Here is a 25,849-nt window from a genome sequence, read left to right on the forward strand (position 1 = left end):
ACTCACACATTCACTGGCTCTAATGCACAGTTATTTATATATGTCAACTCTCACATGTACTGTGTTTTACATATGTACTTACTTTGACATGTAGCACTGAGATATCCATTCACTCACCAATACACTCATGCAGACAGTCAACCGCCCATGCAGCTGTTTCCACATGCACTTTTGAACCCATACATCTAGTGAATCAACTGCTCACACATCTATGCACAGAGTCACACACCTCCCAGCCACCCACACACACACTCAGTCTCCCATACAAATACTTGGGCAACCAATCAATAACACATATAGTTACTCATATAGCTACTGATCAACACATGCAGCAGTTTACAGAACAACAGACATAATGATGCACAAATTAAGACAGTTTAGTCACTAACCCATGCACTCAGTGAGACACATTTAATCACTCTCTCATGCAGTCAGTCATGCACCGACTAAATCCTTCATCCAGACACTTATACATCCACTCATTCTTCAATATGTAAGACATATTTTAACTTTACAGAAACATACAATCACTGGATGATGTCATCAGTGTTATCATCAGTGATGTCACTGACCATGTCATGAATGATGTAATATGTGACATCATCAGCAGTGGATTGCGGGTGCGTGATATATAGTTATTGCAACTAACTATATATGCGAATTTCTATGGTTTTGTGCGAGTAAATTAAGGTTTTGTAAATGCTAATTCCTAACTATATATGGTCTATAACCTATGGTTTTTTCAGTGAATTTCAATGGTTTTTTAATAGCAAATATGAAAAGCTGTAAAATGTCAAGTACGTGGTAGGTAAAAACATTTTCGTATTTATGCACGCTGATGTGCTTTGAACGCTGCCCCCCCTCCTCTTTTCTTTTAAAAATTGGAAGAAACAAAAAGTATTCCCTTCCATAAATAACCCAAGACTTTTATTTTGTTATGGCAAGGGAACGAAATAGAGAATAAACTATAGTTGGTCACCATGGGGTTTAAAGAAGGGATGGTTCTTCACCAGATTAGATATTTACCCAGACCCTCATTCTCCAATGTGATGAACTAGGCTAAAATTCTTCTGGTGCCTGCACCCTGTCACAGAATATCACCCTAAAACATGGAATCTCCCAAACACCAGATTGAGTTGAACCCCACAGTAAGCCTTATTTCTTCAGGGCCTCAGAATTTCTTTTGCTTTGCTCATGGAAATTGTGGGATGTAGGAGAGATAAGGTGTCACCATTAAGAAAGGGTAGTATTTAAATTTGCATATCAATTATGTTAAACCTTTTAGACATATGATATGCTAGCTTGAACTTATGCTTTACATTTGAAGCCGAATTCAACAGCTTAAGTAAGTAGGTTTTCGTAGTTGTAACTTTAAAGGGTGATCTAGCAAGCTCAACCAGAGGGTACCCCTAATAAAGAAGACATATGTAAAATACGAAGTAATCACTGTATCCTGTTAAACAGAAACTTTAGCATGAAACACACTTGAAAAGGAAGGGAAAGAAATCGAACAAAATCAGTAGGCCACTGATGAGTTTTTGACTTCGCTAGAAATAAGAAACATGAAAGTGGTGAGAGAAGCCAAGCTTGACGTTACGGCAGCCACGAGGTAGCTAAGCTCCGCCACCCCCCCCACTGCTCCAAGCATGTCTGTCCCACCGCCCGCCACGCCCAAAAACGGTAACATGAAATAGATACAAATCAGCAGATACCTACCCCCATTCCGGAAACTCCCGAAGTGCAACAGGTTCGCGGCTACGCCCATCCGGAAGACGAGGCCTTCGGCACGTGTAGGGCGAGTCCTGCTGGCAGCCGTCGGCCGGGGAGGTCGTCACGTAAGGTGGGCCAGGAGAGGAGCCGAGGCCAACGGGATCCCTTGTCCCATCCACTTCTTTTTTCAATAATGGCTGCGACAACGGGGGGGGGATGTCTTGCACATGCCACTGACCCCCCCCCTCCCCTCGTATCTCCTGGTCTGGCCCCAGCTTGGTATGAGCTCCCCGTTCGGCCCTGAAGCGGGGCCCTGCAGGCCACGGGGGGGATGTCTTGCCTCTGCCTCCGACCCCCCCCCCTTCTTCTTTCTTCAATAATGGCTGCGACAACGAGGGGGATGTCTTGCCTCTGCCTCCGACCCCCCCCCCCTCTTATCGCCTGGTCCGGACATCACGGATATCAACGCCAGGTGTCGGCGTGGGGTGCGTTGGGAGGGAGAGGCGGCGCGAACGAGCCTCTCCCACCCCCCAGGTGGGGGCCCCTTAGCTGCACCCCCAACGCTCCACTCACCCAACAAAAGGTCTCATCCACTATTGCGAGGCAATGATGCTCCGCTCACCCAGCGGGGGTCTCGTCCACTGTTGCGGTGCAACGGCGCTTCTTAGTTCAGCTAGAAAATGAGTCCTGCGTCCAAAAACGTTCTCCTCGACTTTGAAGATTCTATAGGAGCCACGGGGGCCCCCGACCCCTGCAGACACCCCCGATGGGGAATGACTGCCATAATCACCCACGGAACGACCACGACGTAGCCACGGGACGTCGGCGCGCTCATGCCGGCGCCGGCCTCAGTCTTGAAATGATCAAAATCCTGCAAGACTACCAACTTGATCAGTTCCGGTGGGACACCAGTATTACCCGGTAGGAGAGATTGTTGCCTCCCACCCCACTTTCACTGATGGTTCATGTCGCCAGTCCCCTCTGCTACCCTTCAACGAAAACTTTTGGTTGCCGAAAGAGGTCCCGGTCCAACCACGAGTTGATGGAGACATTTTGACTATACTTGGACCTTCCTGACCTCACCCAAAATGGCGCCGGTACAAATGAAACTCTCAACTCCTTGTTGTGCCCCGATTGCTCAGCCTTGATATCATGAGATATGTATGCAGTTTTTAGCACATGAATTGATATGGGATAAGACTGATTATATGTTCGGACAATGAATTGATCCGGGATGGGTATTGATTATACGTTCGAACAATGAATTGACATGAGACGGGTACTGATTACACGTTCGAACAATGAATTGATATTAAGTTCTAATGCATCATTGATTACTGTATTTATTGAAGGTTCGAATTGTCGACACTTTTGGTACTTGCTCACAATGAATTATCGATATGATTTTGTTGCACTTGTCGCACTTTTTCTATGAAATCAACGACCACTTACTCTGTTATGTTTTCCACAAATAAATACTCCCCCCCCCCCCCATTTACAGTTCCAGCCTGCTCCGTGGCTGGCCCACGGGGTTGTAGGCCCGTATTTGTGCACCATCACTTTTATTAAAGGTTTTTGAAAAAGCAAACATAGTTGTAACGCGTAGATTGGTAAGTTTCGAATAAATGGCCACTGTTTCCGATATTAAAAAAAAAGCAGGTGAAATGAAGCAGCTCGATTAGTTAAGGGTTAAAAAGTATAGTACGCAGAAACATTGCAAATATGAATGGTCCAGGTTTGTTGTATGTGTTTTTCATTTTTTTACAGCATAAAGCAATCGATAAAGATCCTGGTATTTAGCCTCTACTTTATATGCTACCTGTATCAGGGAAGTTGTTTTAAATAAATCACTGACAGAATTTCGACTTCAAAAATATCGACCTACAAGAATATCGAGTCAACAATATCGAAGGCAAAAATATCGACATCCTATCTACAACATGGTAAGTATAAAAATATCGAAAAAAAAATATCGATGTTAAAAATATCGATGTTAAATATATCGGTTTTTTTCTTTTTAATATATAAATGTAAAATTAAGTCTATAAGACTAATAAATAAAAGAAACATATTTAAAAGTATCTAATAATATTTAAAAGTAATAAATAATACATATATTAAGAATACATTAATTAAATATATACAGTAAATATGTAATATATATACACTGAACAATAAGTATTAATAATTATTTTACGAATTTATAAATTAATAAAATATATTCTAATTTACTAACACATTTACAAACATAAAAAAGTAACATAAATAAAATGTAAGTAATATAAAAAATAAAATAAATATTTGATATATTAACAATTAATTAAATAAAACGTTGCATAGCGTAAGGGTAAAAATTTCTATTCCTACTCTAGAGAGTACATCAGGAGGGAAAACTGACCCTGAACTCAAAAAACACCCCTTTACCCAAGAACTGAAACTGACCCTGAACCCTAAAAATACCCCTTTACCCAAAAACTGAAAACTGACCCTGAACCCAAAAAATACCCCTTTACCCAAGAACTGAAAACTGACCCTGAACCCAAAAAATACCCCTTTACCCAAGAACTGAAAACTGACCCTGAACCCAAAAAATACCCCTTTACCCACGAACTGAAAACTGACACTGAACCAAAAAATACCCCCTTACCCAAAAACTGAAAACTGACCCTGAACCCTAAAAATACCCCTTTACCCAAGAACTGAAAACTGACCCTGAACCCAAAAAATACCCCTTTACCCACGAACTGAAAACTGACACTGAACCAAAAAAGACCCCCTTAACCATAAACTGAAAACTGACCCTGAACCCTAAAAATACCCCTTTACCCATAAACTGAAAACTGACCCTGAACCCTAAAAATACCCCTTTCCCCAAGAACTGAAAACTGACCCTGAACCCAAAAAATACCCCTTTACCCACGAACTGAAAACTGACACTGAATCAAAAAATACCCCCTTACCCATAAACTGAAAACTGACCCTGAACCCTAAAATACCCCTTTACCCATAAACTGAAAACTGACCCTGAAACCAAAAAATACCCCTTTACCCAAGAACTGAAAACTGACCCTGAACCAAAAAATACCCCCTTACCCAAAAACTGAAAACTGACCCTAAACACTAAAAATACTCCTTTACCCAAAATTAATTATTATTATTTAATTAGCAATTAATTAATAATGAACAATAACAAATAAAGTAAATATATTATCACATTAGCTGTAATTATTATAATTTAATAATTAATATTATTTGTTCCCAATTAATTAATTAACAGTAATAAAAATTTATATATCAATAAATAACTCTAATTAATGTAACTTATTAATATTATTTAATTACCAATTAATTAATAATGTAAAATATGTACAAAATAATAATTAATTAACTAATTAATATTAATTATTTTCCAATAAATTAAATATAAATTTATAAAAACATATATTAATTAATTAATTATTATTAATATACTCACCACCCCATTCCCCTATAAACCCACATCCCGCTACAGAAAATATATATCAATTAATCAATTAATTTTTTTCCCAATTAATCAATATTTATTAGCAATTAATTATAATTAATTAATTAATCCTACTAATTATTAATCAACTTACCATAAATAAATTACTTCCCACCCTATTCCCCTATAAACCCACAACCCGCTACAGAACATATATCAATTAATAAATTAATTAAAATTATTTTCCTATTATTTTCACATAATTACCAATTAATTATAATTTATTAATAAATCCTACTAATTACTAAACAATTTACCATAATTAAATTACTTCCCACCCTATTCCCCTATAAACACACAACCCGCTCCGGTACAAAAACATAAAAGTTACTTATAAAATTATTTATTATTAAATAAAATTTATACACATATAATAGTAATTATTTTAAATAGTTAAATTAAACATATAACACATACATAATAAAAAACTATACAATAATACAAATATCGATATTAGTGTCATCGAAATTAGTAACATCGATATATATGCTATCGATATTACTTACTTCGATATTACTTACATCGATATTAAGTATTTCGATATTACTTACCTTGGGTCGATATTCTGTCCTACGATATTCTTGCCTTCGATATTATGCACCTTCAATATTTCAGACTCGATATTATGGTAGGTCGATATTTACAACTCGATATTTTGACTGTGTACCGTTTTAAATGCCCCTAAGCCACCCCGAAGGAATGTCACCTGGCCCCCCTAGTACGAATGAAAACGACCCCGTACCACTGTAGATTATCTCTCTTCCTCAAAGGAGAGCACGAGCTCGCCCCCACTTTACACCGACTGCCCTTTGTTTTGACCCTCCCCTGCACACGATCCGTAATGCCACACTTGGGCGACCTACGCTATCCACAGGCCTCCGATAATTATCTCTCCCACATTACCGGTCCCCCCTGGGCTTAAACGCCGAGATGGTAGGGACTGCATCCCGTGGAGATAGGCCGAGTATGTAAACTCTGTTCTTGTGTTCCTGCTCCCAGCGCCCGTCTCTTTATTTGGTAACCGTAAAAAGATGGGAACTAAGTGGCGTCTTGTGCCAGCAGCCTGGGCATCGGTTGTAATCTGGGCTGAATTTTCATCAGCACGGGGTGTGATTCTCAGGGAAGAGCAGCGCATATGGGAGGAGGTTTATGGCCCATGCATGAGAGCGTGGGTAAAGGCAGCCGACGATAAGAGAGAAGAAAAAGGTAAAAAGAGCTCAGCCCCCAGATGAATTAAGTAGGATGCTAAGGATGCGCAGCATGCAGGAAGAGATCTTTTTGGCCAGCAACTGTTCTATGTTTTGTCTTGGATTTTTGTATATAATACATGTACTGTCTCCCCCCGCCCGAGTTTGTGTGTACGTAATGTATGGATCTACGTCGTCCCTCTGCCTGTGTTTCCATATTACTTGACCCCTGCTGTTCTGTGTTGTGTGTGCACTAAATGGCCTATTATTGTACACGTCTCACTCTCTCTCTCTCTCTCTCTCTCTCTCTCTCTCTCTCTCTCTCTCTCTCTCTCTCTCTCTCTCTCTCTCTCTCTCTCTTTCCATGTCGTACGTGTACCGAATGGTTCGTTTAGAGTGCGGACGACTCTCTCTCCGAGGGTCCCCCTGTTCCCTCTTCCCTTGTGTGGTAACGTTGTGCCCCACCGGCACAAACCTAATTGGGTTTCTTCGAACACAAAGGTGTTCGTCAAAATTGACTGGAACTAAAACGATTGTAACTTGCCATCTTACTACCTCTCCTTTCTGTTTATCAATACAAATTAATTTATAACAATTATTTTTAACAATATATTTACTCGCAGTGTCAAAATGGCGGTCAACACTTCCTGATTTCCTTCGAATCGAACGTTAACAGACGTCACGCAGCAGATCCCATCTCATTTGACATTACTGATCACATCACTGATAATATCATTCATGTGATAATACGATGTACCTCTTCAGACTCTAATATAACCTTAGATACAATCAGTGTAAACAGACACTCACAGATTGTCACTCATCCATGTAGTCAACATCTAGTCAGTCATGAAAAGAATCAATCACTCCTCCATTTCCTCAACTATACAGTTATACACACCTTACTAATTCAAACATATTCTAACATATATTTACTCTCTTATTCAATCTCTGATACAAGTTCACAATGATTCATAAAGCCACTCACACATTCACTGGCTCTTATGCTCACACATCTATGCACAGAGTCATACACCTCCCAGCCACCACACACATACTCAGTCTCCCATACAAATACTTGGGCAACCAATCAATAACCCATATAGCTACTCATATAGCTACTGATTAACACATGCAGCAGTTTACAGAACAACAGACATAATGATGCACAAATTAAGACAGTTTAGTCACTAACCCAGACACTTATACATCCACTCATTCTTCAATATGTAAGACATATTTTAACTTTACAGAAACATACAAACACTGGTTGATGTCATCAGTGATGTCATCAGTGATGTCACTGACCATGTCATGAATGATGTAATATGTGACATCATCAGCAGTGGATTGCGGGTGCGCGATATATAGTTATTGCAACAAACTATATATGCGAATTTCTATGGTTTTGTGCGAGTAAATTAAGGTTTTGTAAATGCTAATTCCTAACTATATATGGTCTATAACCTATGGTTTTTTCAGTGAATTTCAATGTTTTTTTAATAGCAAATATCAAAAGCTGTAAAATGTCAAGTACGTGGTAGGTAAAAACATTTTCGTATTTATGCACGCTGATGTGCTTTGAACGCTGCCCCCCCCCCTCCTCTTTTCTTTTAGGAGTATTCTCTCTTTGCAGATAGTGAAGGGTAGGTAACGTAAGCCTTTGCCCCCATTGTAACCCGTCGTGCCTGCTTCCCTCTACATTTGATTGATTGTTATCCAAGCATTTACTGTTTTAGAATTGAGTGCTCCCATGCTGACGCCAGCTTCAATCTGAAACATCCAGAAACACTGTAGACTACCAATTCAATCAGTTCCGGTGGAGCCCCAACGTGACCCGGTAGAGAAGAACTTGCCCTCCCCTCTTTGACTGATTGTTCTTGTTGCCTGTCCCTTCTGTTGTCATTTAACAGAACTTTTTGGACTGCTGAAAGGGGTTGTATTCCGACCGCTGGTTGGTGGAGACATTTTGACTATATTCTGGACCTGCGTTGTCGCGTAATGCGTCATATGACGCGCCGCGTTAGCGCACCCGGAAGTGCTCCGGTGCGCAAGGTGCAGCTTCCCGGAAACGATCCAGAGCGCGGCGCGCAGCGCGTAACGTAAGCATAACAGGTCATGTGACTTGTTAATAAAACTTTTCATTGGTTCATTATACTTATAACATCTCGGCCAGCGGTGGGGAAGATGGCGGCCGAGTAGGAAGCTCGGTCGGAGAGCTCCCGGAGCACCCGTGATTCACCGCAGCGGCGGTTGGAAAAAAGCTCCAGCGAAAACGGACAGCAGAGAAAAAGATGCACAGAGCAATAAACGGTGCATAATAGTTGTCTAATATACAAACAAACTGGCGTTCAACTAGATGGTACTTCCTCCTACCTCCTACCTATTTGCGGAGTGTGCCCTGGAATGGTGTTTTTCTTCGGATTTCTCCCTTTCTCGTTGAACTGTGGAGTGGAGAGTGAGGCTTGGTGTTCCACGCATGGTGCCTTGGAGGCGGAAGGTGCGGTTTCTGACCTGGGTTTCCAGAGGGCTGTCGGCGGAGCGGACGGGAGCCACAGAGCGGGTAAGGCGAAGAAGAATCCCGGAGCTCGCATCGTGGCTGAGACAGGGACTGGGAGGTGGAACGCTGCGAGGAGAGCGAAGTCGCGCTGCCGCCGTGCCTCCGGAAGACTGAGATTTCAGTTCCGGGGCACGAGCGGTGGAGTCAGGGAACAGCAGCGGTCGTCCGAGCATGTCAGCAAGGCAAGGTCTGTCCCGATAGCGTGTGGGCTAAGAGACACATCAGATAACACGACGGGGCAGAAGAGAGCTTCTAGGAGTACGTTAGAATACAAAAAAGAGTGTAAAGGCAGAGAATTGAAAAGACAAAATTTCGAATACGAGGAAACAGAAACTAACAATATTCCTAAAGCGGAGAGTATCTGGATATCGGATAACCTGCCTTACATAGCTCATCAAGTTAACATATGTTATAAGACTTGCTATAACTCTAGCAGTCTCAACAGTCAGCTTTGTCAATATTTTTTGCTCTGTCAGACCTACAAACATTGTCAACCTTGCCAAGTCTCAATTGCAAAAGAGAAATACTCTACAACCAATCAGCATATGAGTAAAATCATAAAATCAACACAGGGGGAAACAGAGGAGGAGACACCTCAAGAGTTAAAAAATCTTTTTTAAAAAAATCAAGGTAAATCAAAACTCGAAGAAGAATCAGAACCCCAGCAATCAGAAACTCAGCCTAACACAGTGAAATCCTTCTATAGTCTGCGCAATAGAAAGTTTTTGAGTCAGGAGCAATTTCCAAAGGGTATTACTCCGAGAGTGAGCAGGAAAAAACAAAAAAACACATCCAGAGGCTACCTAAAGAATAATTTAGAGAAAGAGGATAACAAATTGGAGTCTACACAGAGATCTAAAGTTAAAATAAAAGTTACTCCTTCTCTTAGGTCTTATTTCAAAATTCAGCAACAAGGGCTGAACTCAGAACCTTTTAGTTCCTTACAAGCACAAAACACTTCGGAAGTTTTGAGAAGTGAGAAGGAGGAAACAACTAAACTTGCAGACGCCCATTCTTTCAGAAGAGAGAAGCCACGAACAGTCCCTCTCCTAGCTGGAAAACCGAGCTCAGGTAGTGTAAAGAAAGGGAGAAAACCCAGAACTAAGAAAAAGAGCCTGGTAGAAAACAAAAGTTTGGAAGAAATCTGGACAATCAAAGGAAGCAGTACGGAAGAGGGAACTGAAGTTCACATGGCGGAGGGGGGTGCTGATTCCTCTGCTGCAGCAGCAGCAAATACAACTGCACATATAACTGAAGAGGTTGAAGATAAAGAAGATGATGACACAAGATCAGAAGAATATAACAAGGATACAGCAAAAACCCATACAGACGAACTTCTTGAAAAAATATGGGTAGAAATGAAAGAGAAATTCTCCATCTCGGAAGCAAAACAAAACAAAATACAGGAGGTTTGCGAGAAATTGGACAGCAAGCTAAATGCACTAGGAGACAGAGTCACAGCAGTAGAAAATGAAGTCGTAGGTTTAGACAAAAGGGTGGAGAAAAACAGGAAGGAAATAAACTCCTTAAGATTAGAAAACAAAACCATAAATGAAAAACTGGAATCCTTAGAGAATCAAGCAAGGAAAAACAACATAAGGATTCTAAATGTGCCGGAGAATCAAGAGGGTAAGGACGTAAAAGCATTTGTAGTGGCACTTCTGGTAGAACATTTCCCATGGGCAGACAAAGGGGTACTAGAAGAAGATATACAGAGAGTACACAGAGATCCTTATGGAAAGAGCAAAGAAAGAAAAACACCTAGGAAGATCCTAGTCAATTTCAAAACGTACATGCTGAAGGATAGCATCTTGGGAGAGGCATTGAAAAAAGGAACGTATAACAAAGATAGTTGGAACTTTAAAATAAGATCTGATATGTCAAAAGCCTCGCAGACCAGACAATGGGAACTGGGAAATCTAATGTCAGAACTGCAGCAACTAGGTGCCACGGTGCAGATGAAATTTCCACCCTCATTACGCATTATGTGGAGGAATAAAATGCGTAATCTAAGAGAACCTGAAGAGGTGAAAAACTTGATAGAGCAAATCAGAGATCAAGTACGCTCAGAGGAACCCCTGAGTTAAATGTCCACATACAATCTTATATACAACCCTATACAACCTTATACAACTTTAGATAAAAAAGGTATAAAAAAAAAGAGTATAAGGAAAAACAGATATAATTCAAATCTCACTCAAGGGCAAGGTATATAACAAATATGAAGGAGCTTTAAACCAACCAATTAATTCATTTTTTAACTGTATATAGATAAGAAACACGGGGATGGGAACGGGAAGCCAAAAGGGTTATGAAGATAACCGAAGGAGAAGAAGATGGAGGCTTCCCCGGGGGGGGGTAACTTTAAAGCACAAATTAGAAAGTATAAAATCACACGAAAAAGGGTGGGGAGCAAAATAGGGGAAAAAAACCAAAAAATTCCTCATCTGCGAATACTCAGGAAATTAAAACAATTGGGAGTGAAGCTTAATAAAAAATCGCAACAAGTGAACAGAACAAATGGGGAGTGCAAGTAGGGACGTAAAAATCCTATCCTGGAATGTGAATGGCTTGAGGACAAAAAGCAGGAGGAACAAAATCCTAGAATACATCAGAACTGAAAAAAGTGAGATAATAATACTACAAGAAACTCATTTGTTAAAAGAAGAATGGGACCAAATAATTAAGAACCTATGGTGGGTAGATACTTTAATTTGCACTACACAACAATGCAATATTAAGGGAATCGCGATAATCTTCAAAAAATCCTTAAAAGCAACTATAACCAGTTCAGAAGTGGATAGCAAAGGAAGATGGGCCACAGCTAATGCTAAAATAGGAAATTCTCCCATTACCATCGCAGGCTACTATGGTTCCAACTTGGATGATGCCGATCCGTTGCGGAAATTGTACTCGCAGCTACTACTAGCCACTTCTCCCATAATATTGGGAGGTGATTTTAACCTAGTGATGGATTTAAAACTAGACAGATCACCACCGGGTAGACACACCAACTTAAAAAAAATGAGACAATGGATTGGGTCTTATAAAAGGGACCTTGACCTGGTGGACATCTGGAAAAATAAAGGAGAAAAATCACACCCGTTCACCTTGCATAACAAAAAACTGGGACACAAATCTAGGATCGACTTCTTTCTGATCAGTAATGAATTATCAAAGATAGTGAAAAGAGTATCTCACCTACCAGCTCACTTGTCAGATCATTCAGCGGTACAACTAGAACTACAAATTACAGAAAACATAACTGAAAGAAGATTCACAGTTGAAAGAGCTTTGCTAGAAGACGAACAAATTATAAGGGAGCTGGAAACTGAAACAAATATCTATTTTGAATTAAATGCATCAGGTACCACAGAACAAACAACGTGGGATACCTTTAAAGCTCTTATAAGGGGTAAACTCATGAGTCTAGGGGCTCATAAAAACAAACAAGTAAAACAAGAGATCTCAGATTTGGAAAAAGAGATTAACTCCTTAGATATCGCTATATCCACAGAACAAGAGGAGGAAAGGAAACAAGATCTTCTTAAAAAAAACTGATGCAAAAAGATAAAATTGACCATATTCTGGAAGAGAGGCTACAGAAAAAATGGGATTCCAGCAAACTAGCGAAACATGAGTTTGGTGAAGGTTGCGGAAAATGGCTGGCATGGAAGCTCAAAACAGATCTAGCTAAAAACAAAGTGAAAAGCATAATTCCCGATGGTCAAACTATCCCTACCTCTGATGAAAACATTATCAAGCATGAATTCTGGAAATTCTTTAAAGAGCTATACACGGAAGATATAAATCCTTCAGACCAAAAGATTAACTCCTACCTGGAAGATGCAGCGCTCCTAAAACTTACAGAAAACGAAAGAGAAGCTCTAGATAAAGAAGTCCTAGAAGAAGAAGTGGCAGATGTCATTAAAAGCTTGAAAAAGGGAAAAGCAGCAGGGCCGGATGCCCTACCAAATGAATTATATATGAAACTGAAAGACTCTATACTTCCTCATATAACCAAACTAATTAATTTAATTCTTACACAACAGAAAACTATACCAGACTCCTGGAATGATGCCATAATTACAATCATCCTGAAACCCGGTAAGAACCCTCTCAAATGCGAGTCATATCGTCCAATATCATTATTGAACGCTGACTACAAAATATTTACTAAAATAATGGCAGCTCGACTAGGGAAAGTATTATCAAAATTGCTGCACCAAGATCAAAAAGGATTCATTAAAGGGAGAAATCTACATGAAGTAACACAAGAGCTCCTAACAGCAATAGATATCGCAACAAGCGAGAAAACTCCTCTTACCATACTTGCTGTTGATGCCGCAAAGGCTTTCGATAGGGTCAATTGGACCTTTCTTGAGAAAGTTATGGTCAAAAACAACTTCGGATCTCACTTCATCTGTATGGTAAACCAAATTTATAAGGATCCAAGATCTAAGGTTCTAATTAATGGTAGTCTAACAGAAAACATAAAGATAACTAGAGGAACGAGACAGGGTTGTCCACTTTCCCCTCTACTATTCAATTTATACATTGAACCGCTGGCGAATAAGCTAAGAAACAACAACAAAATCACTCCATTCAAATATGGCATATGGGAGAAGAAAATCGCTCTCTACGCGGATGATTTAATGATTTTTACTGATGATTATCTAAAAGCTAAAGATAGAATCGAGAAAACTTTAGATACATTTGGGAAAATTTCAGGATACTTGGTGAATCAAACGAAAACAGAGATCATGACTTGGAACACGGCCTTTCAAAGCACTTATATAAAAAATGAAATCAGATACCTAGGAATTCTAATAAATCATGATATAGAGAAGACTGCAAACAGGAGTTTGAATAAAGTAGCCGGAGACGTAAGAAAACTGCTTGAGACTTGGGCCTCTCTACCATTGACCTTGATTGGGGGATCAAATATAATCAAGATGACCGTCTTGCCAAAGTTTACTTTCTTATTTAATGCAATACCAATGGAGTTTGGAAAGGCGGAATCAGCTCGAGCACAGAGAGACATTACAAGCTTCATATGGGCAGCAAAAGGCACGAGGATTGCATGGAAAAAGATTAGGAGGAGCAAGAAAGATGGTGGGTTGGCCAGCCCAGACCTAGTGGAATATTGCAGAGCCTTTCAATTCAAGAATATCAAAGTACTACTAAAAAACCATGACCACTACCCAACCTATTTGCAAGTAATTACAAAATCAGAGGATCATGCGCTGTTTAAGTATGGACACCCCAAATACTTCAAAAAAATAAAACTTAAGACATTAAGAGATGCAGCAAAGATGTGGACACAAATTAGAGGCATCCTGAAAATATCGTACTATAGCAAATGGGCCCCTATTTGGGAATCCCCCGGAACCCCAGAATGCTTAAAAGACACTCTTGCACTCTCATTAAAAAGAGCCGACATCAAATACTGGGGACAAATACTAAATGGTCCGAACTTGAAAACCTGGTTGGAACTTCAAGAACTGACAAACAACACACTATCCAAATTCAAATATTATCAAATTTTAAGTTGGTCTAAAACTCTACCCAGTATAAATGGTAATGATAAACTGGAAAATGACATGATCAAAACAACACGATCACCAAAAGAAGTAGCAAAGTGGTACTGGGCTCTGACAATGGCCAATGACATTAACATTAACATGGGAACGCATATATGGGGGAAAGACATTGTAATAATGGATTTAGACTTAATTTGGGAAAAATCTGTAGCTAAATGCTGGTCAACCTTGAAATCCGCGGCCTTGAAGAGGAAATATTTGTATACAATCCATCGGGCGTATTGGACACCAAAAAAACTCTCCAAATTCAAAAACGCTGGAATAAAGAAATGCCCTAAGTGTGGGGAAGAAAAATCAGACGATATCCACATGTTTAAAAGCTGCCCTCCATTGAAAGAATTTTGGGACCAAGTCGGTAAGACCCTGAGCACTATCCTGTCCAAACAACTAACTGTGAGTATAACTCTTACTCTTTTTGGGATTGTAGACCCAGGTAATGAGGGGGGGCTAACTAAGGAGCAAGAGAATCTCCTCTTTGTGTTAATAGTTCTTGCAAGGAGAGAAATTTGCATCAAATGGATAGGATCCTCTTGCCCAACTCATGCAGAATGGCTGAATTCGGCAATAAGAATCAACAAACTTGATAAGTTAGGAAACGTAAGCAAGAGATTTAAGTTCTGGGATAGTGTTGAAAACTTCTTAAACCCCAAATAAGAATCAAACATAAGTCCTATGATTAAAGCGATACATCTTCTGGTGGACAAGTACGGTACTTGTCGAGTAGTCAAGCTGGCTAGCTCCCCTCGCTCCAAACCAGAAGCATTGATATGTAACGAGTAAAGGAAACTCCTCAAAACCAACAAGAGGTCAAAACTCCCCAGGAAAGAGAGATCAAGGGGCAGTGTCGGAAAAGAATAAAGAGGCAGACACCTGATACTCCGTAATCATACAGTAATCGCAAGATGAGGACAAGAAAAAAAAAAGACATATTTTAACTTTACAGAAACATACAAACACTGGTTGATGTCATCAGTGATGTCATCAGTGATGTCACTGACCATGTCATGAATGATGTAATATGTGACATCATCAGCAGTGGATTGCGGGTGCGCGATATATAGTTATTGCAACTAACTATATATGCGAATTTCTATGGTTTTGTGCGAGTAAATTAAGGTTTAGTAAATGCTAATTCCTAACTATATATGGTCTATAACCTATGGTTTTTTCAGTGAATTTCAATGGTTTTTTAATAGCAAATATCAAATGCTGTCAAATGTCAAGTACATGATAGGTAAAAACATTTTCGTGTTTATGCACGCTGATGTGCTTTGAACGCTGCCCCCCCCCCCCTCTTTTCTCTTAGGAGTACTCTCTCTTCGCAGATAGTGAAGGGTAGTTAACGCAGGCCTTTGCCCCCATTGTAATCCGTCGTGCCTGCTTCTCTCTCCATTTGATTGATTGTTATCCAAGCATTTAATATTTTTGAATTGGTTCTCTTTGGTTCATTCTGTATTTACAAACAAGCACAGAGTCGCAATACTCTGTTCAGTCTTTGCAGATAGTGAAAAATCGTTTAAAAAAACAAAAGGAATCGTGCAAAATCAGTAGGCCACTAATGGGATCTGTTTTTGACCTCGCTAAAATAGAAACATTAAGAACAACCCCTCATGAGAAATACGAAACTAGTGAGATGAACTTAGCTCCACACCATGATGGCTGCAAGACAGCTCGACTCTGCCGCCCACCCCACTCCACCCAAAATAACGACAAACCCTATGCAAATATTATAAATATATACAACACACCAGCAAAGTAACAGGGTAAAACATGTTATTAAATAACTATTTACATAACTATTTTATACTTTTTGTTGCCCGATCCGGCTAGCTCAATCGATCGAGCATGAAACTCATGCACTCTGATAGCAAGCGTTGCTGCTGATGCTATGCAGACAAAAACTGGTTTTCAGTTTGTACATTCTTCAAGATTTTTCCATCCAAGGCTGGTTGAGAGTTTGTAGAACAATGGCTTCAGATTTTCAACATACGGTGTGGTGGCGCGGACTGGGAGGGGGCGCTTGGCTCCTGCCCCCTCCCCAAGTAAGAGTTTCATACGTGAGTGTACGTTCATGGTTTTGGTCCCTGAGTTGCTTCGATGTCACTGCCATGCTCAAATGGCATAAGTCCTGGATGTTGGGTGCCATAGTTTAGAGTTCTGAGCAGCGCTTGTAACACTGTCTGAAGCTTATTTGTACCTGCTGCAGCTTCACTATTCTCAAAGTAAGTGAGGGCCGTTTGTGGACCTGACTGCATTGGAAAACAATGTGATGCGGTGCCTCCCTGAACCGCTTGACGGAGGCCCCCGAGGGGCGGTGAGATGGCACTTAGCTCCTGCCCCCTCCCCAAGTTGTGTTGCCCTGGTGTGGCCTGAGATCGCCCCTGACATAGGCGGCCGGCTCCCGGGGTCCGGCGGAACTATTTGCCCTTTGATGACTCTTCCATTCTGGACCTTGTCCCACAATCCGTTTGACCTGAAGACACGCTGTAGTGGGGCGCCCCTTTACCGTTTCAGTTGCCATTCCGCCCGCTTTTGCTACATTGTGCCTCTTCCGCCATTCAGCTGTTTACCGCCCGCTCTTGCAACTACAGCGTCTCGCTCACCATGTAGTTGAGTTGCTCTCGCTCTTGCGATGCAACGATAGGCGGCTGCCACAGGACTCTCAAAATGGCGGCCGGCTCTTCAGATTTGGGCGTGGTCCACTAAAATGGCCCTGGGACACCTTGGAACTTGGACGCTTGCCTGATAGGGCTTGGGTCCCATTCTCGAAAGCGTCCCCTCAGCCTTGAAGATTCTACAAAAGTCTTGGGGCCCCTGACTCCCGCAGGCTTCTGGTGGGGAGCGGCTGCCATGATTGCTCGTGGAATGGCCACGACTGAGCTACGAGATGGTGGTGCTCTCATGCTGACGCCAGCTTCAGTCTGAAACATCCAGAAACACTGTAGACTACCAATTCGATCAGTTCCGGTAGCGCCCCAACATGACCCGGTAGAGAAGAACTTGCCCTCCCCTCTTTGACTGATGGTTCTTGTTGCCTGTCCCTTCTGTTGTCATTTAACAGAACTTTTTAGACTGCTGAAAGGGGTTGTGTTCCGAACGCTGGTTGGTGGAGACATTTTGACTATATTCTGGACCTACGTTGTCGCGTAATGCGTTATATGACACGCCACGTTAGAGCACCCGGAAGTGCTCCGGTGCGCGAAGCACAGCTTCCCGGAAGCGATCCGGGGCGCGGCGCGCAGCGCGTAACGTAAGCATAACAGGTCATGTGACTTGTTAATAAAACTTTTCATTGGTTCATTTTACTTTTGTTATTTTAATGATGAAAAGCTTGTTCATATGACCTAAAAATTACGCTTTTTATTGGTTTCGAACATTATTTTTTCTTAAACATATATGTTATAATGTTCCAGGCTAATGTACTTTCCCGGAAAATTTACAACTGTCTTGCAAGTAAAATATATTCCTTTTTCGAGAAAAAGGGCGTTTCTTCGTCCCATGACGGAGCCGTTGAGTAAAAGAGGCTCGGCCTGCTGTCTTAGTCGCCGATACGCCTGATTATCAGATTCTTATCGATCACTTTATGTTGCAGGAGTGGAAAACACAACTGCCCTTGACCATTTATCTTTACTGCGTTCCTGCGTATTATACCTTTTATCCGTCATGTAATTGGACTGCTTTATTTCACTTGCCTTTTACTGATTCGAAAACAGTGACTAAAATTAAAAACTTTACCAATGTAAATACTACTACCATGTTTTGTTTTAAAAACCTTTATTGTGAAAATGTCAGTATACAAATACGGGCCTATAACCACGTGGGCCGGCCACGGAGCAAACTGAAATCGTATATGATGAGGAGACATTTACATTGTAGAAGAACGTAACGAGCGGGCCATTAGGTTGCAAGAACTAAGGTGTCTAACAGTTGCAGAATCGGTGGACGTACATTTTGTAATTAAAATACGACAGGGCCACTTTCAATAAAATTATCTAGATATACATTTGCGGGCAAGTACCATGGGTGACGTTAATTCTAACTTTCAATAGTACAGTAATCAATAACACATCAGAACTTAAGAATCAATAGGGATGTCGAAATATTCAATCAATTCTCGTCCCCGCCCGCCATAAGCATCAAAACTGCATTCATATCTCGTGATATCAAAGTTGTTCAACCAGTACACAACAAGGAGTTACGAGTCCCATTTATACCGGCGCCATTTTGGGCGAAGCCGGGCAGGGCCAGGATATAGTCAAAATGTCTCCACCAACCATCGGCCAGACCAGAACCCCTTTTGGCCCTTTATGCTACAAGATGGTGTCTTCCATTCAGAAAATATTGTTGGCAGCATTTTGAAAGGAAAGATAAACAGCCGTTCTCCTAGTGAGTCTCACATTGTTACATTTAGGAAGAATGTTGAAGAGTAGTATGTTGAAAATCTGAAGCCATTGTTCTACAAACTCTCAACCAGCCTTGGATGGAAAAAAAAATCCTGAAGAATGTACAAACTGAAAACCAATTTTTGTCTGTATAGCATCAACAGCAACGCTTGACTCAGCTTTGTGTGAAGCCGCCATTTTGATTAAATCAATAACGTCCCCCTGCACACATTCAGGGACCTGGTTGTGTCTTCAGGTCAAACGGATTGTGGGACAAGATGCAGAAAGGAAAAGGAAAAAAGTTCCGCCGGACCCTGGGAGCCGGCCGCCTATGTCATGGGCGATCTTTGGCCACACCAGGGCGATAGTGAAGCTGCAGCAGGTGCAAATGAGCTTCAGACAGTGTTACAAGCACTGCTCAGAACTCTCAACTATGACACCACCTCGGTGCCATCCGGATCTTGGCGCCTTGTGCTGGTTCCGGCCTATTCACACATCGGTCCGCTACTGACACCACCTCACAGGCCAACGGGGCACCCCACGCCGACTTTCGGCGCAGCATTGTAGGATGGCCACACCAGAGCAGCAACTTGCTAAACACCACCTCGGTGCCATCCAGATCTCGGCGCGTTGTGCTGCCTTCGGCCTACTGTAGCCGCAAGTGCGGACGCAACTCAACTGGATAGCGAGTGAAACACCAAGGGGCGCCCCACTGCAGCCGAGGAGCCTCCATCTTGGGGGCGACGCACAGCATCACCAATGCAGTCAGATCCTCAAACAGCCCCCACTGACTGACGCGACCTCACAGGCCAACGGGGCGCCCCACGCCGACTTTCGGCGCAGCATTGTAGGATGGCCACACCAGTGTGGCAACTTGCTGGACGCCACCTCGGTGCCATCCGGATCTCGGCGCGTTCGAGTCACTGTACCGCAAGAGTGACCGCAACTCAGCTGGACACGCCGTCGTTCGGCGCAGCATTGTAGGATGGCCACACCAGTGCGGCAACTTGCTGGACACCACCTCGGTGCCATCCAGATCTCGGCGCGCTGTGCTGCCTTCGGCCTACTGTAGCCGCAAGTGCGAACGCAACTCAGTTGGACGGCGAGTGAAACGCTAAGGGGCGCCCCACTGCAGCCGAGGAGCCTCCATCTTGGGGGAGACGCACAGCCCCCACTGACTGACGCGACCTCACAGGCCAACGGGGCGCCCCACGCCGACTTTCGGCGCAGCATTGTAGGATAGCCATACCAGTGCAGCAACTTGCTGGACACCACCTCGGTGCCATCCGGATCTCGGCGCGTTGTGCTGCCTTCGGCCTATTTGCACATCGGTCCGCTACTGACGCCGCCTCACGTGCCAACGGATTTTCTACGCTTTTTATAGCCCTATGCCACATAACAGGTCATGTGACTTGTTTATAAAACTTTTCATTGGTCCATTTTACTTTTGTTTTCCTAATGATGGAAGGCTTGGCCATATGACCTAAAAATAACCCTTTTCATTGGTTTAGAACATTTTTAATTCCCAAACGATGAAAGCCCCACCTTGTTTCTGGATGTTTCAGACTGAAGCTGGCATCAGCATGAAAGCACCACCATCTCGTGGCTCCGTCGTGGTCATTCCGCGAGCAATCATGGCAGCCGCTCCCCACCGGAAGCCTGCAGGAGTCGAGGGCCCCCAAGACTTTTGTAGAATCTTCACGGCTGAGGGGACGCTTTCGAGAATGGGGTCCAAGACCTAGCAGACAAGCGTCGTAGTTCCAAGGTGTCCCAGGGCCATTTTAGTGGACCAGGCCCAAAAAGGAAAGAGCCTGCCGCCATTTTGAGAGTCCTGTGGCAGCCGCCTATCACTGAACCGCTAGAGTAGGCGCAACTCAGCTGAATGGCGGATTTTGGCACAGTGTACCAAAAGCGGGCGGAATGACAACTGAAACGGTAAAGCGGCGCCCCACTACAGCACACGAGCCGCCACCTGGGGAGGCCCGTTCACGCCGCCTCCCCCCCCCCCCCCCCCGGGGCGCCCCACGCCGTTTTTCGGAGCAGCATTGTAGGATGCCAAAACCAGTGCGACAACTTACTGGACATCACCTGGGTGCCATCCACATCTCAGCGCGTTCTGCTGCCTTGGGACTATTTGCACAACAGACCGCTACTGACGAGGCCTCCCCGCGCACCCCCCGGGACGCCCCACGCCGTTTTTCGGAGCTGCATTGTAGGATACCAAAAACCAGTGCGGCACCCAGGTAACATCACCTGGGTGCCGTCCAGAACTCAGCACGTTGTGCTGCCTTGGGACTATTCGCACAAAACACAGCTACTGACCATTGTTGCTTCTTTTTTCAAACAAATGTTTAAATGTATTTACTGTTTTTGTTGCGTTCTATATATTTATAAGTTATTAAAGTGTTATAATCCTACTACTTTGTTGGAGTATATTTTTAATGTGACACATAATTGTGAAGACTTTGATGTACAAAAAGGCATCCCTGGAATCTTCCGCTTCAGGCTCGGACCCACACACCCTCAAAGTGAGAATCCCCTCCCCAAGCACAATACAGGATGGTTATCAGATAGTAGGAACGCGTGTGGTGTGACGGATCTCATCGGGTGGGGGCCTTGATCTACTGTAACTCCTTTGAACAGGGGTGATTCTCTACAGCTGGAGCCATAAACTACATCGGCAGGGCTAAGTGATAGACTGAGACCGGCCTGCACAATCAGACACAGAGGAAGAGGAGTGTCAGAGAGTGCGGTAGTGAATAGGGTGAAAGGGAGGTGTCGGGCGGGCACAGGGTGTGATTCTCAGAGAAGAACAGTGCAGATGGGAGGAGGTTTCTGGCCCATGCATGAGAGAGAGCGGGGATGACCAGTGCGTGGGGGAGATGCTTGCGAGGGTGGGGAGCCGTGCTGAGGATCAACGGCGTGCAGAGAGTGGGTCTGGTCAAGGCATCTAAAATGGCGGCCGTGCACAACAAAATTGTGGCATTGGAAAAAAGGCAAGATAGCGCAGACAATGTTTATCAATAAGGATGAATTTATAACAAAATATTTTATCGCAGTGACAAAATGGCGGTCAACAGTTCCTGATTTCCATCGAATCGAACGTTAACAGACGTCACGCAGCAAAAAAAAAAAACGCTCCCGCACAGCCGCTGGAAGACATGTATCAACATATATGAGCCTCCTCAGCCACCCTCAGAAAACATAAGGGGTCAGGATACGTCTCCTGTCCCCCCTTATACCCTGTAATTTAATTAAAACGAAACACAAAATGGCGAATTTCCGTTTCGCTACCAGTTTGCGGCCCAGTTCGCGGCCCGGGAAGCGCTTCTACCGTGAAAAATCAAATTTTTTTAATTTTCCCCACGGGACCCTTTAATAACCCCAACATCATTCCTAGGGGGTCAAGAGGGGTCTACCTTGCCCCCTTTCATTAAATTCCCCCTTCGTTTCTCACCTCTTCTTGTCTCTCGATCCTACCGAGAGACAAGATGGTGGCCGCACCGGACTGTTTAGAATGTTGACAGACGCCGGAGAGCCAATCAGCTTCGCTACGCAAAGCTCCGTGACGCGAAAAGTACGCGATCTGGAGCGCTATCTGGGACGCTGTCACAGATATATAAATTTTTTAAAACGTTAATTTCTCAAAATCCACTGGAGCACATATATTGAGACCCAGCAAAGGCACATCGGGCTAACAGTCCCTACAATTTTGCCAAGTTTCGTGCAAATCCATTCAGCCGTTCGAGCTAAAAGTGAGGCCAAACGCCCTATGGAAATTAACATGGGAAAAACGCGTTTTGGGACCCCCCTTTTTTCTCGGCCCCCCCTTAACGAAACCCCCCCAAATTTTCAGGGGCTGCTCAGAAACAAAATGTGCCATTTTCCTGAAAATTTCAGCCGATTCCGTGTGCAAACGCCAAAGTTATTAGACATAGAAGTTTCAAAAGTCCCATAGAGAAAAAATCCTAACTATATATACCTACTGGCGATAGCCAGTAGGTAATGTATAAATATATATATATATATATATATATATATATATATATATATATATATATAAATATAAATTTTACTATTGCCGATTGTTCCTAAAAAATGTTTGGAAAACAGACTACTCCATGCAGTACTAGTAGTTTGTCCTCTCTTTTTACTATCACGTGGTGCATAGCAAAAAACGAAAAAAATGCACTTTCATTGTCAAGCATTTGGTATTTAAACGTGTTCATTTCCAACTCTGACTGTCTGTGAGCAAGGGCGGATGCCCGAAACGCGTCAGATTGCTTGGTTCAGCTCTGAATAAAATCTGTGCTTGAAATAAGTTACTGGATCTGCGTGATTTCCTGGGTCGATGTGGTCGGAGCCTGGGAGGTTACACTTGCTTGATGTAATTTTCGGAAGGTGATTGCTTCCGATGCGGATCCACTCCCCTGAAGCTGGCTGTTGTGTGCAATCATCCCTCAAGCCTTTCCTGTCAGGAAATTCGTCGACAACAGCCCCTGTGTCTGTGGAGGCATAAGGCTCACGCTGGGTGAATCTGTGGCGTCTGTAAGAGATCGAAAAAGGGCGCGGCAGCGCCAATTCGCCTGACGACTTTGACTCCAGCGGTGAGCACTCTGCAATTAAGTGGCACGGTGGGGAGGAACATTTGGCACTTGCACGTTACCCTGGGAGCAGGGTTTTCGAGCTCGGGTAATTCAGTGCAAACAACAACTTTGAGCAATTTGAACCAGGCGCCATGTCAGAGGAGACCCTCCGTGGCAGGGAAGCGGCGGCGGCCGCCTTGTACTCTAACCTGCCCAAGGTAACATCGGGTGCAGGAGGAGGCAGCAACAAAACGGACCTAACTGATAGCTCCAACACGGTGGAAAACCAAATACGATCTGCACTGAGAAGATTGGAGAAATGCATGTATTCCGAAATGTCCAAGTGGTGGGAGCACAAATCTTTGACTATGTATTTAGAGGAAAATCGAGTCCCGAGAGGGCTACGCATTTTGCTGGCGCCGAGCTACGATAGACCAAACCCCAGTATGCTGAAGGAATGGGGTCAAGCCAACCTTGAGTCATCCGCTAAACTGATACAGATTTTGGTAAAGTATGCTGTGATTGATCGTGAGCAACTTATGCAAGAAATCACTGAGATTAATGAGGAGCTGTCGAAATTTGAACCGCATGACCTCATAACTAAATCTCGTAAGGAAGTTGATGAGCGCTTATTAAAACAGGAAGAAAAATAAAAGCTCGCAAGATTTTTAAATTTGCGCGTGACAAAGAAGACTACGCACAAGGTAGAATATTTACCTTTGCGCGTAAATTTGACAATGCGAAGCGCTCTAAGTTTGCTCAACAAGCACAGCTAGCTAAACAAGGTAAATCTGACAAGCAAGCATCTACCTCGGTTCCAGCCCAGGGATCCATAACAAGCAGCACTAGCCAAGTAAATAGTGATAATGAGTCACTTACAAGTGCGCCTACCTCGGATGACGATGCCAGCAGCACCTGGGAAGCAAGCTCAGTCATTTTGGACCTAGGGGAAGAAGTGGATTTTTTATCCCTAGAAAGACTTCAATCACTGAGGCCCCGGAACAAGCAACAGATAAAGGGGCAGCAGCAGCAGCAAAACGCACAAGGAACAACAGAAGACGGGGCCAGCGCCGGAAAAAGCACAAAGCCACCCAAAAAACCAAAGCGGTAATACTGGCGCAAAAACAAGTAAGTGAGAATACGATAGTCAATTTGTCTTCCATTGACCTAACCTTGGCTGAAAAACAACTTTTAAGTCTTGGACTTTCATACTGTCCAGTAACCGACTTTAATTATGCCAAGACTCGTATAGACGTATACATGTACATCAGAAAACTTAAGCTCAAAAAATTCTTTGATATTAAGGAGGGTCTTAGCAACAAGGCACCACAAGGAATTGGAGCTACCATTAACATTCTTCCCAATGTGCCCATACTTCCGTCCAGTGACACTCGAACTGCATTAACAGTTCTGAATCTTTTGGCGAATGATGCACCAGCTAATGACATTGCATCCACACAAGATGAATTAAGAGCAGCAGCCATTCCCCAAATAGGAGCTAATATCAGTCCTTTCAAACAAGCGTCTAAATTCAATCCTACCATGCCTAGAGACTCTATAGATGTCTTCCAGGACGTGGTAGTGGAAGACCTAAAGCACTTGCATCATCGGATTAAACACAAAAAGTGATACAGAAGCAAACAGGAAATTGATTACCATTCATTGGTCAAAAAACTGGGTAATGACCACAATATTATTGTAACAACGGCCAACAAGGGGGGCAATGTGGTCATCTGGCCCCAAGACGACTACATTAAGGAAGCCAAAAGACAATTAAGTGACAATACATGCTACTCCATTACCAACATGAGACACTTTGAAACCTCTAAGGATGTGCTCAAGAAATTACTATTCAAGTACAAAAGAGAGGGCATGATTTCCTTACAAGAATTTGAGTTCCTCCATGTTGAATTTCCTGTTTTGCCTAAACTTTATTTACTCCCTAAAATTCACAAGTTGACTAGACCGGTGCCTGGCCGACCGATTATTTCGGCTATTGCAGGTGTGGCAGAGCATGTCACAGAGTACATAGATTATTTCCTGCAAGACCTTGTCCAGGACCTGCCAACATATGTGAGAGACACGGGCGATTTTCTTGCCAAAATACAGAATACCCAGTGGAATGATGGAATGCTCATGATTACTTTAGACATTGAATCGCTCTACACGAGCATAGAGCACATGTCCGGCTTGAAAGCATTGGACTTTTTTCTTGGCAAAAGGCCTATGAACTGTTATCTTCATAACAACGTATTAATTGAGCTAACATCATGGTGTCTCAACAATAATTTTTTCCTT

The sequence above is a fragment of the Lissotriton vulgaris genome, chromosome 3_2 (assembly GCF_964263255.1).
Source record: "Lissotriton vulgaris chromosome 3_2, aLisVul1.2, whole genome shotgun sequence".
In the NCBI taxonomy this organism is placed as follows: domain Eukaryota; kingdom Metazoa; phylum Chordata; class Amphibia; order Caudata; family Salamandridae; genus Lissotriton; species Lissotriton vulgaris.